Source organism: Melanotaenia boesemani, chromosome 5, assembly GCF_017639745.1.
Source record: "Melanotaenia boesemani isolate fMelBoe1 chromosome 5, fMelBoe1.pri, whole genome shotgun sequence".
NCBI lineage: Eukaryota > Metazoa > Chordata > Actinopteri > Atheriniformes > Melanotaeniidae > Melanotaenia > Melanotaenia boesemani.
Genome location: NC_055686.1, coordinates 34,993,998 through 35,010,337, shown reverse-complemented (window position 1 = coordinate 35,010,337; position 16,340 = coordinate 34,993,998). Strand labels below are relative to the sequence as shown.

The window sequence follows — 16,340 nt, the reverse complement described above, 5'->3', positions numbered from 1 at the left end:
TGGTGTTTGTTATTTTTTTCCTTGTGTGCTCTGTGGTTTCTGTTTCTGCCTCGTTAGAACACCTGGTCTAATTACTCATCCACTTCACCTGTTCCCCATTACTCCCTCCGTGTATATATGTCCTTGGTTTTCAGTCACTCCTTGTCAGATCCTCTTATGTGGTCATATGCGGTACATGTTGTATGGATTATTCCTGTCTTGTGTGGTTCCCTGTCCTGAGTTTTGGGAAATAAACCTTTCATCTGCACCGATTCTGCCTCCTGCCCTGACTGCTTGTAATTGGGTCCTCACCTCCACCGCAGTTACAGCAAAGACATGGAGGCAATATGCAATGTTCTTGGCTTGGAATGGATAGACAGCAGGAGTATTTAAATATTTGTCTTGTTTTTCTGTTTGAGTGATATTTTGAGGAACAGACAGCCAAGAAACTTGGACCCTGGGCTTTACCTTTTATAGGCGACCTTCATCGCATGCAACCTGCCCTTCAGCTAGTGCTCAAAGTAGAGATGGGATTTATGGCTCTTTGAAGGGAGCCGGATCTTGAGGAGTCGTTCTTTTCAAAGAGCCATTCAAAAGACCGGTTTGTTCTTACAATATCTTACAAAATTTCACAATATATGAGAATGACAAACAATCAAAACATGTACCTATATAAAATCTACAAGATTTTTAAAAATTATAGGAAAATATAGATTTAAAAAAAAGGACAAACCTGAGCAGTCAGTGCAAATTCTAGTAAATCTTTTAGATAGAACTCAAAGTATTTGTTTCCGAACAATACTCTCTGCCCATAGATGCTACTGCAAACAGTACCAAGCTTTTCAATGCCAAATCCAAAATGGCTGCCATCCCAGAACAACTAGCAAGCGTTTGGGTCTGAAATCTTGGTTGAAATTAATGAAGTTACAGTAAGAGTACTATTTATTTTGTAGCTTATATTTCCAAATGAATATTTACTGTATTGAAGCGTATCAAAGTTTGTAGTAAAACTACGTCAAAAATGTGTAAATAGTAATAATAATAATAATAATACATTTTATTTGTTGGCGCCTTTCTAGACACTCAAGGTCACCTTACAGGATAAAACACAAGAGTAAAACAAATCAATAAATACATTCATAAATTAACGGATACATAAAAAAATAATAAAAGCAGTGTGAAATATTACAGTGAGTATGCCAGTTTGAACAGATATGTTTTGAGTTTGGATTTGAACAGCTGTATTGAATCAGAGTTACGGAGGTCTGGGGGGAGGGAGTTCCAGAGATGAGGAGCAGAGCAGCTGAAAGCTCTGCTCCCCATGGTAACAAGGCGGGCTGGGGGGACGATGAGGTGGATGGAGGAGGAGGATCTGAGGGAACGGACTGGTATGGAGACATGGAGGAGATCAGAAAGGTAGGGAGGAGCGAGGTTATGGATGGCCTTGTAGGTGAACAGCAGGATTTTGTAGTGGATGCGGTAGGTGACGGGGAGCCAGTGGAGCTGCTGCAGAACAGGGGTAATGTGATGGGTGGAGGCGGTTCTTGTGATGACCCGGGCTGCTCCATTCTGAACCAGTTGAAGTCTATGAAGAGTTTTTTGGGGAAGACCGAACAGAAGGGAGTTACAGTAGTCAAGACGGGAGGTGACAAGACTGTGAACGAGTATGGCGGCGGTGTGAGGGGTGAGGGAGGGGCGGAGGCGGTTGATATTGCGAAGGTGAAAATATGCTGACCGGGTTATGTTATTGATATGTGATGTAAAAGACAGAGTGCTGTCAAGGATGACACCGAGACTCTTTACCTGAGGGGAGGGGGAAATGGAAGAATCATCAATGGGAATGGAGAAACTGTCAGATTTGGAGAGAGTGGATTTGGTGCCTACTAGTAAAATTTCTGTTTTGCTGCTGTTTAGTTTAAGAAAATTTGAGGTGAACCAGGATTTAATCTCTTGAAGACAATCTGTGAGGGAAGATGGTGGGAGGGCAGAGTTAGGCTTGGAGGAGAGGTAGAGCTTGGTGTCATCCGCATAGCAATGAAAATGTATGTGGTGTTTTCTAAAAATATAACCGAGGGGGAGGAGGTAGATGAGGAACAGCAGGGGCCCAAGGACAGAGCCCTGGGGCACACCATTGGTGACTGGGAATGACTGGGAGGTAAATGTAAAGGTAAAGGTAAATCTAATATGATACTGCAGGTTTAGAAAGTAATTGTAAATCCCTCAGTTATTGTTTGCATTTCATGATGCAATCAGCATTATGCCGAACCCAATACCAAATTAAATGTTTTAATTATTTAATTAAGCTAATTAAAGACTGAAATGTCATCATTAATATACATTTGGTGTGTTTATGTTTTAGGTTCATACAACTTGCTCTCATCACTTGGATCTTCCAATGACTTCCCTGCTAATTATTGACATAGCTCATCAGTTTTCACACAAAACATTAATTGGCTATTATAAGGTGTGTTATCATCTTCAATTCTGAGAGGAAATTAAGGCAATTTCTACCACAAGGCAATTTAATATAATATAAGGGCCAATACGTTTGTAAACAGGTTACTGTTTGACAAAAATAACAAATCAAACCAATTGAAATGTTTAAAATATTGAAAATGCAGTGGACCCCATTTGTTTTAGTTTATAAAAGAAATATTCTTGTTGCAAAATTAACATAAATGCCTGACGTATCAAATATGATTGATACAGTGGTATAAATTTATAGCTGTCATTGTTTTTGTACAACCCCAACAGAACTATAGGGTAAGATATTTTTTTTTATCCCAAATTCATATATAATCATTCTTATTTCTGCACATGCTGCAGCTGATTATAATCCACAATTCAGCTGTCCAGGCTTGTTAGACAGAGTTTACTTATGTCCTTAATAATGTTACTTGTCCATTTCAGTGTATAGCTTATGCATGTGACAGGAAATAAGTCAGTGTGTGTTCACCTCAATAGTGATGATGTTGTGGTTGTGTTGTCTGTAGTTGAGTACAATAGTTCTTGCCTTTTGGCTGTACTGAGTCAAAGGTTTATGTCCCTTCTTTAGTGTGGTTTACTTGTTCATGGTGTGGTGTTTATATAGTCATATGCAACACATATGTTATTATCATGGGTGGTTATGTTATGTAGGAGATCAGATTTCCCATTAAATTGTTTTCATTCAGACCATGATGAAGCAGCAGAACACTAACTGTGTATTTCCTCTGTACAACATATTGTCCTTTAGGATTATCATGGGGTGATTAAAGAAAGGACAAAGAGCAGAAACAGATCTCTGGAAAAAAGCAGGGGGGATAAATGTAGTGATACAGGCATTTGTTGCACATGGCTTTGGAGAAGAGAAAATTACAACTAATTCGCAAACACAGTCTTTTTTAGCTCAGCAGCTTTTTAATGCTGATTCAGAAAAAACTCTGTAAATGGTTGTATGTTATATGGAGCCAAAACAGAAGAGAGATTAGAGGACAGGTATTGATGAAACAAGAAGGAGAGAAGCAGCAAGAGAAAAAAATGGAAGAATCCAAACAGCTACCAGATACAGAGAAAGAAATGACAGAAGAACGAAAGAGAGATGCTCTCCTACCCCTGCTGAAAGTGACACACAAGTAAAAGAGGAGAATCTACCAGGTGATACAGAAGAAGAGATAGACAATGTCAGAGGGAGAAGAAAGGATGACAGAGGCTCTCTGAAATCGGTAGAGTTTAGAGCAGGAGTAGCCAACGTCGGTCCTCGAGGGCACCAATCCGGCAGGTTTTCCAGATTTCTGTGCTCCAACACACCTGACTTAAACTAACGAGTCATTGTGGAGATCCTTATAGGCTGTTGGCTCCATTTAATTTGAGTCAGGTGTGCTGGAGCAGGGAAATCTGGAAAACCTGCCGGATTGCTGCCCTCGAGGACCGACGTTGGCTACCCCTGGTTTAGAGCAACAAAACCTGGACCTAAGGTTTTCAACATTGTTATTAAAAGAGGGGTATGGAATAAAATAAAACCTTTTCCAGGTACAACAAGCCTTAGGCGACCATGGACAGACATACTGTCCAAAGAGTTCATGCAAACCAACCCTTGCTGTAATCTCACCCTTCCTACATGTATCTGCAGTGTGCACATTTAAGAGATGCAAAGCTTTGTATGTGTTCATAAGAAAACAAAAGCCTGGAACTATGAAAGAAAACATAACAATCAAAGTGCTCAGATATGGTGAAGTCACCCATCCAACAAATGAAAGGAAATTCCGTCCTGCAAGCTACAGAAGACGAGGGGAAATTGCCAGAGCTCTTCAAAAAGATGTGAGCAGCTACCATTATCACCAGCTCAGCAAAACACACAAGGATGAAATTTCTGCAGGCAATATCACAAGGAGTCTAACTAAGGATGTCTTGAAAATGATATCATCTGAATTGAAAAAAAGTATGCGACTCCATGATGATGTTTTGCTGGAGCTAATGCTAACACAGTACCAGTGCAGTACCAACATTTCCTCAGGTGGTTACATACAGCACCTGCAGGTGGACCCATTTGGCCTTCATATGTACATGGATGCAAGTATACAGATTTTAGTGGAGCATCTCAAACTCACGCCAGTTACCCTCCACCTTGATGCTACTGGCGGAGTTCTTTCAAAGATTCCTAATAAAAAAAGAGTACTCTACTATGCTCTTGTACTGCCAGGGAAGGGCAAAGATAGGCCACCTCTCCCCATCTCTGAGTTAGTATCCAATGAACATTCCATCCCAACTCTTACGTATTGGTTGATGGAAACAGTCAGAGACGTTTCCAAGTATACATCACGTAGGGTAAGGCAGGTAGAGACAGATTACAGCTGGCCACTAATGAATAGCGATGCTACTGTCTTTCAACAAGGAGAGTATTTTCGCCTATCTTGAAAGAGCCCATGATGTGGTAGCAATGAAAAAGTCCAGCAGTGATCTTCACAAGTTCACTGTATGACATCTTTGTTCTGCCCACATTCTTAAAGCTGTCTCTCATGGGTTTGGAAAAAGACAGCAGACAAAGGACTGCAGGAGTACGCCACACATTGCTTTGCTGTGCTGTTGAACAGTACCAGCATGGATCAAAAACATGTGTGTGCTTTTCACTGCAGCCGAGGACAGTGATCTGGTCAAACATGCCAAGAGAAGTCTGGACATGTGGATAGGCCATATCAAAGACTTTAAAGATGGGCATGTGGAAGGAACCAATGATGACCATGAATGTGAAACAAACAGAAATGCAAAGACAGTATCTGGACAATCTCCATTTACCAGCGACTTTCAGGCTGTTTATCACCAGACAAAATGTCAGATTGAATTGCAGTCAGAAACGGGGATCAAAAGCTGTTATGCCTGTCCTGGAATACTGGATGTTCTTTTTGACCACTATCTAGGCATATTTCCACTGTGGAGTGGGGTATTACTTGGCAATCTGTCTAGATATGCCAAAGATAGAGTCAGCAATGGAACAACAGAAACCCAGAAGACCCGAGAAACAAACTGCCATGTTGAGATGTGGTTCAGGATTGTGAAACATTCCATCCTGCAGAAGAAAAAGTACCTCCGTCCAGCTGATTTCATACATAAAATGTAGGGCTCTCTGCAAGGCAGATACAAAGAACACATAATCCAAAATAACTTACCTGACTCTTTGACCACCAGGACTCCAACGTCTATAAAAAGCTTAGACCAGGCAGAGGAGCACTGGGCAAAGAGAACCAAAAATGAGGGCCCTACAAAGAGAGTATTAAAGTACTTTGAGCCACCAAAGAAAATGCCAGTGCCAAAAATGTCTTGCAGAAGGCCTAAAGCAAAATACAAAGATACTCGGATAAAGCGTGCTGGAAAGGATGATGCCTCAAGTCCATCCGACAATCAAGCAACCAATCAGGAAAAGGTATCGTAAAAAAATAGTTCAAGTAAATCATTATTGTTGTCGTTTTTTACTGTACATGTTTGTCCCATTGTGTATTTATAATACAATATGTATCCCCATCCATTCCAAAAACCCTGTTTATTTAGTTTGATTTCACCTAAAAGTTGATGTTTCATTGAAGACTTATTGTCTGAAATTGTTGGTGCTTATTACAAACTTTTTATAATGTGTCACATGTTAAATTCCAGTTTGTGATCCTTATTTATTTTTTTAGACTATTGAGTGCTTCTTTCAAGTGGCAGTGAAAAACAGAGGACCTGGACACAGTATATATGTATTAAACCACTACAGTGCAGGGGTGATAATGAATGGTACAAGATCAGAGATACGTCGACAGAGCCTCCCAAAGGTACATTTAAATTACATTTTGATTATGTATAATAAACTCTTCAACCTAATGTTTTGTTTATAAGCTAATGTCAGATGCTCTATTGTAGGTCAACTTTGAGGAAAACATTTCAGTTATTAGTTTTCTGAACATCAACAACAACCACTGGAAGTTTCTGGTTTGTCTTTTTACATCAATAGTAGAGATAATTAATCCAAGCATTCAACACAAGTTTTTTGTATTAAGCTAAACATTTATTACAGTATCTGCATGCACCAAGCAGCCAGGTATTTGTTGTGGATCCTACTGGACAAAATGAAAAGCTTGATTCAGATCATGCCGCAACCAGATTCAGGTAAAAGTAAATTGATGCATTTTTTTATGTTGTATTATATGTATTTAATTATTTCTTCAAAATATTAATACCCATACATCATTTGTACAAACTTTTCTAAGCTCTGGAATTTAATAACATCTTAAATACTTTTAAGACATATCTATGCCACGCAACACGACAGCAATGGCCATTGTTTCAAATAAAAAGCTCATCATAAAAAATGATTATTTATTACATTTTGTATAAGGAAAGATTTAAATTGTGCTATTGTATTTAGATTTAGATTTTCTTTTGGATATATTTTGACACTGAAATTGTAATTGGTACAGATAGTTGTGCTAGCACACTATGTGACAGCTTCCCATCATTGGTGTGGGAATGGGTGAATGAGAGGCCAAAATTATTAGGTCTCTGGATAAAAGTGCTGTATACGTGCATTCCATTTATTATTTACCATTACTATCATACAAACATAAAGTATTCTGGGGCAAACATATCTTTTCTTAATTAGAGAATACTTCAAGATGCGAAGGACATGCCACAGCACAAGTGACTGGGTGGACAAAAAGTGGACAGGTGGGGTTATAAACCAGACCAGGACATAACATAACAGGACACCTTCAGCTGTGGAGTATTGGTGATGCAGGTGAGTATTTTATGTATTATAGTACTCTGTCAACACATGATCTTTCAGTTTAATGCAGGATTTTTTTTATTAAAATCACAACATGTTCTGCATGATGGTCCAGATGGCCATGAAGGTGGTGGAAAACCACCCTTATGTCCCCGAAGACATGAACATTGACACATCAAAAGAATCAATGTCATCCAAGCGACTGGAGACGGCAGCTGAGATTCTGGAGAGCTCTGGTGTGTTAATGAAAGAAAAAGTTAAATCAATTTACTAGAAAGTTAACTTTTATATTGAAATATACTGTACATGCTTTTTGTTGCAGTTTTTGATGAAGAGAGAGACGGTTCAATGTGTCAACAGACACGCCCCCTGGAGGTGGCCCAAAGACAGTGTGGGTCAGTCATTTTATTTTATACAACACAGGTGTAGAAGGTGATTACCACAAGATTGCTTCCTAAAACACATGTATTTACAATGCAATCGGCATGAGCTAAGCATATCTATACATTATCAGTATTTTGTATATTTTGAAATATGTCACAAGTTGCCAGATGAGTAAAATGGTGTGAATGTGAGTTTTAAAATGACCTTGATCTACCATGTCACATTTGCAAAGAATAATGTGAGTCCTTTATTATCAGATAATGAGTAAAGATTTTATAATTTAAGATCAGATTATCTGAACTCAGGCAGTTAAGTCCATGTATAAGATTTTGTTGTTTTGATTGTTTGTTAATTACCTTTTAGCTTCAGTGTGACTCATGCAAACGATGGTTCCACCAGCTGTGCCTTGGCATGACTACAGCACTCCTCAACAGGTTTAAGAAAGGAAAATGGAAGTGCTGTCTCTGTTGCTGATGTACTTTTGTAAGTTGTAAAAATGTATCTTATTTTTATACAAACACAATACAATATTTTACTTTGGACAACTGAGACAAATACCATAAAAATGCATGTGAAAATCTAAAATGTTGATAAATCTATTTTTCAGAAAATCAAAGAAGTTCCACAACATCTGGGATGTGCTGGTTCCTCTGTTGTTGTGTCTATCTGCTGCTTTTTTTAATACAGGAGGCCTTTGACTCTATATACATACACGGATACACATATTTACCAATAAAAACTTTTTTTGGCAGCACATAGTGATTTGAGGTGTGTAGATCACATGACTAAAAAGCTATTGAAGTTTAAAATATTAAAAAATTAATATAAAATAACACGAGATGAAACTGGAAAAAACAAAGGCTGTGCAACATGCACAAAGAAATGTTGAATAGTTTAAATTGTTTTGACATTTATATTTCATGTGGTTGAGGAGATATTGTTTTTCTAACATTATGGTATCTGTAATTTGCTGACGGTCCCTAACTTTGCACTGGTAGTGAAGACCACACGACGTTTCATCGTGCTTCTCAAATCCATGACAAAGTGCATAGGCTCGGCTAAATATGACGAGGAGACTGGGTGCCCGAATATCTGTTGAATATCGAACGTCAAACTAACTTTACCACGGTAAAATAATCTAATCAAAGTACAGGAGTTGAAAGAGTCGGGAAAAGTAAATTAAGAGCTGGAACAGGTTCAGTACAGGATCCAGTGTCTGAACTGGTTCCACTGCTTTGTTGGGTCCTTGTCCACATGAGACCAGGTAATAATAATAATAATAATAATAATAATAATAAAATTAATAATAATAATAATAATGATAATAATAATAATAATAATAATGATGATAATAATAATAATAATAAAAATAATAATGTTAAAATCGAGACAGTGGGCTACTCTGGGGTTTTGTAGACCTTTTAGCTTTGCACTGGCTTAGAAAGGTGATATTAAAATGGACAAAGACATTTGTATTGAAGGAATATGGAGTTTTACTTGGACTTGTCCAGTATAACCACTGTCTTTCTTCTCATCCACACATCTTAATTTTTTCTGGTTTTCATGCTCCTTCCTCGTCATGGTTAACTGTTGTGGTTGTTCTCTGTTCATGTCAACAATTTTCAGACAAAATGCTTATTGTGTTTGGCTTGTTTCACGTAACCTGTCTTGGTGACCTTCTGCACTGGTTTAATGCATAACAACAAATGCCAAATATCAGTTAAACACAAATACATCTTCTGTGTTCAGGTTGCAGAGGAATATGGGAATATTTTTAGCCTTCATCTCTTTGGCAAAAGGGCTGTGATCATTAAAGGTCCCATATTATACACTTTATTCCCAATCTGAGACCATTCATTAATATCTAAATGAAATATTTCCGTTATGGTATGGACAAATCGACCCTCAGTTTGAGTGCAGCGGCTTCTCTTCACCTCCCTCTTTTTAGCAGCTTCAGAAATGTGCCGTTTATGGTGGGCGGAACCCTGGTGGAGCAGCTCAGCTGTTGGCTCCGCCCATCGCATCGCCCGTCATGAGGTGATTGACAGGTTAGGCCTTAGCGGTTACTAGACGCTGATTACAGCGTAGTGAAGGATAAACAAACGCCGGAACACCGGAACCCATTCCTGAAGAAGTTCGAGCAAGAAGACTAACAGGACGTTAGTGAAAGGTTAGTGTGACTTTTACTCGTCCAGCCAGTAAAATTTCAGCCATTCCATTAGTCCCTGTCTTGAATTTTTTCCCCCTCTTTTGTAACTATGTTCATGGATGATGCCCGTTCATGCCGCTCTCGTGAACAGCAGCGTTATGGCAACTGGTAGAGACGCTGTCGTTCTCCCTTACCAGTTTGAGCCAGAGTCGGACCCAGAAGGAGAGATATCTGAGGAGGGTCAAACTCTGCGGCTGCAGCAGGGAGTTTCTGCATGGTTAGTTGTAAATATTGTCTCTAACCTTTGGAAGTTTTCCGGGTACATTTCCTCCAAAAATAAAATTAATCCACTCAGTCCTCGTGGGTTCAGTGGATGGAAGTAAAAAAACGTTTTCGTGTTCATTTATGCAGCCACAAACAGAACAGTGCTTCTGTCGCTTAGCCATGTCCGCTAACGAGGGTTGCCGAAGAGGGAAAAACACTGGGCGCTAGGTGATTTTTAGAGGGCGGGCTTTGAGAGCCGGTAGACGGGTCCATCGCTCTGTGGGGAGTGGTTATTGTCCCTTATGACGTCATAACGTACACGCTTTCAAACAAGCTCATTTCAGCGCTTACTTCCCTAGAGGTGGAGCAGGGGGGAGAGAGAGCGCCTGAAAGAGTTTCACACTTACGGGTCTCCTACACATGCGGGGGGACCAGTATGACTGTTCCAAAACCATTAAAAAGTGAATTTTGCATAATATGGGACCTTTAATGGCTACAAACATGTGAAAGAGGCCCTGGTCCAGCGAGGAGAAGACTTCAAAGATCGACCTATTACACCAATCTTTGAAGAATTAATTGGAAATAACGGTATTGTTTGTTACATTTTGTTTAGAAAAGTTGCTAAATTTACCTACATCCACAACCAATAATCTCAATGTTTTTATTTATATTTCTTTAATTTCTTGTAAGGTCTTGTGACGTCACATGGTAATCCATGGAAACAGTGGAGGAGATTTGCTCTTCATACACTCAGAAACTTTGGTTTGGGCAAGAAGACCCTGGAAGTATTCATCCAGCAGGAGTGCCGATATCTCACAGAGGCCTTTGCAGACCAGCAAGGCACGAATGAGTTTACTGGAAAACACTTGATATTTTTCTGTGGCTCATCACACACTTACTATTTTGACGTAAGGTTTTACTTCATCTCTGTTCCCTTTTTTATTTTACAGGCAAGCCTTTTAATGGCCAGATACTGATAAACAACGCTAGTTCCAACATCATCTGCTGCTTGGTGTTTGGGAATCGGTTTGAGTACAATTACAAGCAGTACCAGTCTATTCTTCAGGGCTTGAATGACATTGTGTGTTTACAGGGAGGTTTTATGACACAGGTGAGCCGATCTAAAGACAGCAAGTGCAGAACTGGTGATTAGAATTATTCGGTGTATTAAAGGTATCGATCCACCTACCCACCCCACCAGGTGTGCAGAAGAAACTTAAGTGAATAACAGCTATAGTGTTCACAGACTGAGAGGATCTGGTGTTTGTCTCCATGCTCTGTAGGTGTACAACACAATTCCTTGGCTGATGAAGAGGATACCTGGACCTCATCAGGAGATATTTCGTGTGGTACGAAAGATTATTGACTTTGTTGAACTCAAAATCAAAGAACACAGAGCGGACCTTGACCCCTCATCTCCAAGAGACTACATCGACTCCTTCCTCATTGAGATGGAAAAGGGGAGTGTTACCTGTTTTTTCTTTCTTTTTTAAATCTAAATACATTAAATTCTTACATCTGTCTCTTGTTTGCTGATAGACGGAGGACCAGGACTCAAGTTTTACCCTCAGCAGTTTGTGTTATTGTACCCTGGATCTGTTCCCTGCTGGAACTGAAACCACCACAACTACTTTACTCTGGGGGCTGCTATACATGATCAACAACCCTGATATACAAGGTGTGTGTATGAGTAATATCTGCCTACCTGATTCTCTTATGAGCAGCTTCCCTTGACTTCATATTGCCAGTGGCCTCTCACATGTCAGTCCTTTTGTCATCTATACATCATATTTTGTCCCTGTTGTCTCTGTGTGCAGAGAGAGTCCAGGCTGAGGTAGATGCTGTGATTGGTTCATCCAGACAGGTGTCTGTGTCTGACAGAGAAAACATGTCCTACACTGATGACGTCATTCATGAGATACAGAGAATGGGTGAAATCCTCCCTCTAAATGTAGCTCACATGACAAACAAGGACACCACACTGGACAAGTACACTATCCCAAAGGTAAATAAGTCTGTATTCTTCAATTAATTCCAATTAATAAATAAATAGCTGGTAATAGTTGGTTAATGACGTCTCTTGATCATACTCTTCATGTTATTCATACTGACTCATGTTTCAGCTGATAGAAATGTTTAATGGTGGCTTCATTCTGACTAGGAACTCAGTATGATGAATTACTAATTACATCATAGTTAAAATAAATGCCTGGATTTAAATAAGTAAAAAAGTAAGAACCTCCTAGTAGAAAAATGCTGCAGATTCATATGTATCAACTAGAAATAACTTATTTAACCCTGCTCAAGGCAACTTTCCATTCTTTAAACTGTGATCATGGAAATGATGTGATTCATTCACAATGGATCTGCATCAAGTAGACAAATAACTTAAGAGATTTCTGAAAGTCTCAAAACTTTCCAATGTATTATTAAAACGTGGAAGGAGAACCATCGTCTTCAAGGATGAATTTTGGTCTGAAGAACATCTTGAACGATTGTATTGATGAGATTTTTGGTGAAAACAATCTGAAAAAAGACCAACAGAAGAACTTGTGGCAGTATTTCATAGTGATGAAGCCAGGCCAGCCGCATTGAGGAGCTGTAGCCTCTGTATATGAGGCGGCTGCTTAACCAGTGGAGCTAAATGCATTATACACTTTTTATTGTAATTGTACAGTCTTTGAAGGAATTTCAGGTGATACAAGTCATGAAAAAAAAAGCTAAACTTAATTTTTTTTATTATTTCTTTTCTTTAACAAATATATGATAGCTAAGATAAATGACAACATTTATTTTACTCTTGTAATTGTGTGTTTTCTTCAGGGCACTATGATTATACCAACACTTCACTCGGTCCTACATGATAAACAGATGTGGGAGACTCCATATACCTTCAACCCTCAACGTTTTCTGGACCAGGACGGTAAATTTAGGGAGGGGGAGGCCTTCATTCCTTTCTCTGCAGGTTAGTCAGACACTACAATCCTCCTACTGTCAGTTTTTTTCTTTTAAAAAAAGTGCTTTAAGAAGATTAAATAAAAAGATGAACATGCAGGTGCAGCGCAGGTTAGTCCTCCATCGAGACAAATTTCAAAACCAAAAGAGATTTCTCTTTTTTTTATTATCATCATTGTAGGAGCTATTTGTTGTTTTTTAGTGTCACTTGCATTTTTTGGTTTGTATTATCATAGTGGGTGGAAGTAAAGAGGAGCACCAGGTGTATTAAATTACAGCCACAGGTGATGTGGGGTTTTTTAATTAGCTTGGGTGCGGAAGAATGACACAATTTTTACCGCTATCACATTTTTGCTATTTGCACCTTTTATTGTCATCATAAATGTGACCCGTCATCAGCGCATACTATAAGATAAAATGGAAAATAAACGGGAACTTCACCCAACTTGTTCAGTGAGTTTTGAATTGCTTATTGAAGCATGTTATAGGCGAGGCAAGGAAAGGGCAAAGCAGTTTATTTGTATGTCAAAGTGCTTTACATCAAACAAAAGCATTACAGATATTAAGAAACAGTAAAAGGCAGCAACACAAGAATCACAATAAAATAATAAATTACATTAAAATAATTAAAAGCAAGACGTGTTAAAAAGTTACCGTGCAGATAAACAGATTTCTCCCTCCACCCAGCTGAGTGGCTAAAAGCCATAGGTACTAGAATCATTATTATCCTACACACAGCCTGTAGGCTACATTTTAATGCTAATGACTTCACGTGTTATTAGTGACATGCATGTGCCATGAGAGGACCATGAAGTTGTATCTCTGAGCTCTGATGTTAACAGGTTTCCCACTGGAAGTCAGAAATTCATCATATTGTTCAATAGGTGTTCCTGTGTTTTAAAAACCCATTTTAACCCTTTACTACTGCTGGAAAACCTGTAACACTGTACATATGGAACATACAAATATCTCTGGTTTGTAGAATTTAGAAATAGTAAAAACGACATTTTCTGGAGACTGTGCTGGAAAATTCAGTCAGATTTCTCATGAAATTTTCCAAAAATATTTGTAAGGCCAAGTATGACAAATTGTGCACTTATCAGACGATTAGCTGCCACTGTTGGGATGTTATATGTAGTTATGTTATTTCTGGCATACGTGTATGTTCTGGCTGGCAAACTGAACCTTTGACCGCAACAACAAGGGGGAGTAATCAAATTCATTGTCTGTGATACTGTTTAGTTCAGCAAACAAATAGTATTTCTATAAACAATCTTCCATGAATATATTATGAATATAATGAAGAAAACTCTTGTGTTGTCAGGTCAGCGTGTCTGCCTTGGAGAACAGCTGGCCAGGATGGAGTTACTCTTCTTTTTCACCTCCCTCCTGCAGAGATTTTCATTCTGTGCACCTGCAGGGCAGCAGCCCAGTTTGGAGATCACACTGGGAGGCACTCGCAGTCCCAAACCTTAACTCGTCTGTGCAAAACCACCTTAAACGTCCAGTCATCCCAAATTAAGAATCTTAAGAGGACCACTAGATTTATTTTGCTATGAATAAAACCAAAAATACCTGCTTAAGAAATAGTGATGTTAACAATGTTCTTACTTTAATTTAAGTGTAAGTTAAATGACTGAATATGAGTCCTGCTGTTAAAGTGAAAGCTTCAGTCCCTAAAATGAAAATCCATGTTCACTGATCCTGTGATAGAAGATGAAAGCAGGTAAATGAAACCTGTAGCTTGAGACTCTCTTTTTAAATAAAACCAGATGCAACTAAACTGGTTGGATGAACCTTCACACCACAAGTAATCATATAAATACTACAAAGTCAGCCCAGCAGTTTTAGAAGGTAAAGAAAGTAGAATTTAATGGAATGACCAAGTTACCTGAGCTCAATCTAATCCAGCTAAGTTTCACCTGCTCAGTACAAAGCTGGAAAGGTTCAGAAGGAAAAGAACAGTGAATAAAGTTGTAGTAAACACCTGGCAAAGCATCCCAATGGAAGAAAGATAGTCTGGAGTCATGTCTGTTTTAGATTCTCGTTTCCTAAACTGGATTTTTATGCAAGAAAAACAAAAATTTTTATCTGTAATTCCTCCTCCAATTTTAATGTAAATACTCTAAATAAAACGGACACTCTGCCATAGATCAGCATTAATTATTTATCTGTGATCTGCATATTTTTAATAAACAATAAATGAATCAAAACTTTATCTGCATGTAAATTTCCAAACTACAAATACAGAAATGATGTTTTGTAGAATCAGTGTCAAACGGACCTAATAAAAGGTCTTTGAGGCCGTCTGCTGCCAGTATGCTGTGTGTGGAAGGATTTATGTGGCTTGTGCAGCAACTTTAACTCAAGCAATTTTACAGGCTTTAGAGATTCCATAAAGATCAAATACAAGGGAGACTGTAAAGAAATTTAATTGCACAGTAAAAATAACTGTAATAAACGCTCTGTATGTTTTCAAGTTTTGATCCAGCGATATGATAATAAAATGTGTTGTCCTCAGAATTTATGTGCTAATTTTTTAACCCGTGGCAAAGACAGAGCCCTAAAATCTGACCTAGATGTAGCACTAGATTCAAACTAATGTGGGGAAACCATGTCATATTTAGTGAGTGTATTCAGGGACTACACATCAACTTAGCGAATCAAGATTTTCACATTGGAGCTTAAAAAATAAACTATAAAGATGCTCCAAGTACCTCAGTATCAAAGTTACTTTGCACTGACTAAAGTAGCCGGAGCAACATGATGCAGTATCATTTTAAAAGAAGACTAGAAAGGCCTCCAGCTGATTTTAAAGTAAGGTACAGCATGAAAATGTGGGGAAATGAATGCTGGAACCAGTCTTATTTTAAATAGAAAGATAGAAGAATGAAGAGAAAGGGAGATATTTCTCACTTTTTTCAAAGAGGAAGGACACCATCATGCAGACTTTCTACAGAGGTACTGTGGAGAGCATCTTGACCAGCTCCATCACAGTGTGGTACGGCTCCTGCACCGCATCCTGCTGCAAGACCCTCCAGCGCATCGGGAAAACAGCTGAAAAGATCATCGGTGTCCCTCTCCCCTCCCTCCACGACATCTACTGCACCCGCCTCACCCGCAAAGCTCTCTGCATTGCTGGTGACCCCACCCACCCGTCACACAGCCTCTTCAGTCTGCTACCAGGGAGGAGAATGCGGAGTCTCAGCGCCAGGACCAGCAGACTGAAGGACAGCTTCTTCCACCAGGCTGTCAGGATGCTGAACTCTTTCCCTGCCCTGCCCTCCCTCCCCTTGCTGCCCCCTGCCCACAAAACCTCCAGACTCTGAACCCCCCTCCCACCAACTCTGAACTGTTCATGGACACTTAACT

At 39.1% G+C, this 16,340-nt stretch overlaps 1 pseudogene; it reads left to right on the top strand.

The window, feature by feature from the left end:
• Nucleotides 1-264: 264 nt before the first annotated feature.
• Nucleotides 265-14,713, top strand: LOC121639541 (annotated as a pseudogene).
• The last annotated feature ends 1,627 nt before the right edge of the window (nucleotides 14,714-16,340 follow it).